The sequence below is a fragment of the Taudactylus pleione genome, unplaced genomic scaffold (assembly GCF_031769625.1).
Source record: "Taudactylus pleione unplaced genomic scaffold, aTauple2 ptg000095l, whole genome shotgun sequence".
In the NCBI taxonomy this organism is placed as follows: Eukaryota; Metazoa; Chordata; class Amphibia; order Anura; family Myobatrachidae; genus Taudactylus; species Taudactylus pleione.
Genome location: NW_028284497.1, coordinates 38,251,564 through 38,255,045, shown reverse-complemented (window position 1 = coordinate 38,255,045; position 3,482 = coordinate 38,251,564).

The following is a 3,482-nucleotide window of genomic DNA, read 5'->3' as shown; positions in this document are numbered from 1 at the left end:
TATTTGGTTTGGAGTGTACTTTGGGGGTTACAGCACCCTTTAACGGTCAAGCCAGCCGGCCCTTTACTTATGACACAGGCGCTCGCTTGGCACTAGTTTGTTGATTCACATGCGGCTACTGCGCACACAATTCACAAACACAGAAAATATTTTTTTATTTGGTTTGGAGTGTACTTTGGGGGTTACAGCACCCTTTAACGGTCAAGCCAGCCGGCCCTTTACTTATGACACAGGCGCACGCTTGGCACTAGTTTGTTGATGCACGTGCGGCTACTGCGCACACAATTCACAAACACAGAAAATATTTTTTTATTTAGTTTGGAGTGTACTTTGGGGGTTACAGCACCCTTTAACGGTCAAGCCAGCCGGCCCTTTACTTATGACACAGGCGCACGCTTGGCACTACTTTGTTGATGCACGTGCGGCTACTGCGCACACAATTCACAAACACAGAAAATATTTTTTAATTGGTTTGGAATGTACTTTGGGGGTTACAGCACCCTTTAATGGTCAAGCCAGCTGGCCCTTTACTTATGACACAGGCGCACACTTGGCACTACTTTGTTGATGCACGTGCGGCTACTGCGCACACAATTCACAAACACAGAACAAAAATATTTTTTATTTGGTTTGGAGTGTACTTTGGGGGTTACAGCACCCTTTAACGGTCAAGCCAGCCAGCCCTTTACTTATGACACAGGCGTACGCTTGGCACTAGTTTGCTGATGCACGTGCGGCTACTGAGCACACAATTCACAAACACAGAAAAAAATGTTTTATTTGGTTTGGAGTGTACTTTGGGGGTTACAGCACCCTTTAATGGTCAAGCCAGCCGGCCGGCCCTTTACTTATGACACAGGCGCACGCTTGGCACTACTTTGTTGATGCACGTGCAGCTACTGCGCACACAATTCACAAACAGAAAATATTTTTTTATTTGGTTTGGAGGGTACTTTGGGGGATACAGCACCCTTTAACGGTCAAGCCAGCCGGCCCTTTACTTATGACACAGGCGCACGCTTGGCACTACTTTGTTGATGCACATGCGGCTACTGCGCACACAATTCACAAACACAGAAAATATTTTTTTATTTGGTTTGGAGTGTATTTTGGGGGTTACAGCACCCTTTAACGGTCAAGCCAGCCGGCCCTTTACTTATGACACAGGTGCACGCTTGGCACTAGTTTGTTGATGCACGTGCGGCTACTGCGCACACAATTCACAAACACAGAAAATATTTTTTTATTTGGTTTGGAGTGTACTTTGGGGGTTACAGCACCCTTTAACGGTCAAGCCAGCCGGCCCTTTACTTATTACACAGGCGCACTCTTGGCACTACTTTGTTGATGCACGTGCGGCTACTGCGCACACAATTCACAAACACAGAAAAAAAAGTTTTATTTGGTTTGGAGTGTACTTTGGGGGTTACAGCACCCTTTAACGGTCAAGCCAGCCGGCAATTTACTTATGACACAGGCGCACGCTTGGAACTTGCTGTTTTCTTTTAAACGCATAGTTGATGCACCTGCTGCTACTGCGCACACAATTCACAAACACAAAAAATATTTTTTTATTTGGTTTGGAGTGTACTTTGGGGGTTACAGCACCCTTTAACGGTCAAGCCAGCCTGCCCTTTACTTATGACACAGGCGCACGCTTGGCACTACTTTGTTGATGCACGTGCGGCTACTGCGCACACAATTCACAAACACAGAAAACATTTTTTTATTTGGTTTGGAGTGTACTTTGGGGGTTACAGCACCCTTTAACGGTCAAGCCAGCCGGCCCTTTACTTATGACACAGGCGCACGCTTGGCACTACTTTGTTGATGCACATGCGGCTACTGCGCACACAATTCACAAACACAGAAAATATTTTTTTATTTAGTTTGGAGTGTATTTTAGGGGTTACAGCACCCTTTAACGGTCAAGCCAGCCGGCCCTTTACTTATGACACAGGCGCACGCTTGGCACTACATTGTTGATGCACGTGCGGCTACTGCGCACACAATTCACAAACACAGAAAAAAAATATTTTTTATTTGGTTTGGAGTGTACTTTGGGGGTTACAGCACCCTTTAACGGTCAAGTCAGCTGGCCCTTTACTTATGACACAGGCGCACACTTGGCACTAGTTTGCTGATGCACGTGCGGCTACTGCGCACACAATTCACAAACACAGAAAAAAATGTTTTATTTGGTTTGGAGTGTACTTTGGGGGTTACAGCACCCTTTAACGGTCAAGCCAGCCGGCCGGCCCTTTACTTATGACACAGGCGCACGCTTGGCACTACTTTGTTGATGCACGTGCGGCTACTGCGCACACAATTCACAAACAGAAAATATTTTTTTATTTGGTTTGGAGTGTACTTTGGGGGTTACAGCACCCTTTAACGGTCAAGCCAGCCGGCCCTTTACTTATGACACAGGCGCACGCTTGGCACTACTTTGTTGATGCACATGCGGCTACTGCGCACACAATTCACAAACACAGAAAATATTTTTTTATTTGGTTTGGAGTGTATTTTGGGGGTTACAGCACCCTTTAACGGTCAAGCCAGCTGGCCCTTTACTTATGACACAGGCGCACGCTTGGCACTACATTGATGATGCACGTGCTGCTACTGCGCACACATTTCACAAACACAGAAAATATATTTTTATTTGGTTTGGAGTGTACTTTGGGGGTTACAGCACCCTTTAACGGTCAAGCCAGCCAGCCCTTTACTTATGACACAGGCGCACGCTTGGCACTACTTTGTTGATGCACGTGCGGCTACTGCGCACACAATTCACAAACACAGAAAATATATTTTTAATTGGTTTGGAATGTACTTTGAGGGTTACAGCACCCTTTAACGGTCAAGCCAGCTGGCCCTTTACTTATGACACAGGCGCACACTTGGAACTACTTTGTTGATGCACGAGCGGCTACTGCGCACACAATTCACAAACACAGAAAACAATTTTTTATTTGGTTTGGAGTGTACTTTGGGGGTTACAGTACCCTATAACGGTCAAGCCAGCCGGCCCTTTACTAATGTTACAGGCGCACGTTTGGCACTACTTTGTTGATGCACGTGCGGCTACTGCGCACACAATTCACAAACACAGAAAAAAAAGAATTTTTTATTTGGTTTGGAGTGTACTTTGGGGTTTACAGCACGCTTTAACGGTCAAGCCAGCCGGCCGGCCCTTTACTTATGACACAGGCGCACGCTTGGCACTAGTTTGTTGATGCACGTGCGGCTACTGTGCACACAATTCACAAACACAGAAAATATTTTTTTATTTGGTTTGGAGTGTACTTTGGGGGTTACAGCACCCTTTAACGGTCAAGCCAGCCGGCCCTTTACTTATGACACAGGCACACGCTTGGCACTACTTTGTTGATGCACGTGCGGCTACTGCGCACACAATTCACAAACACAGAAAATATTTTTTTAATTGGTTTGGAATGTACTTTTGGGGTTACAGCACC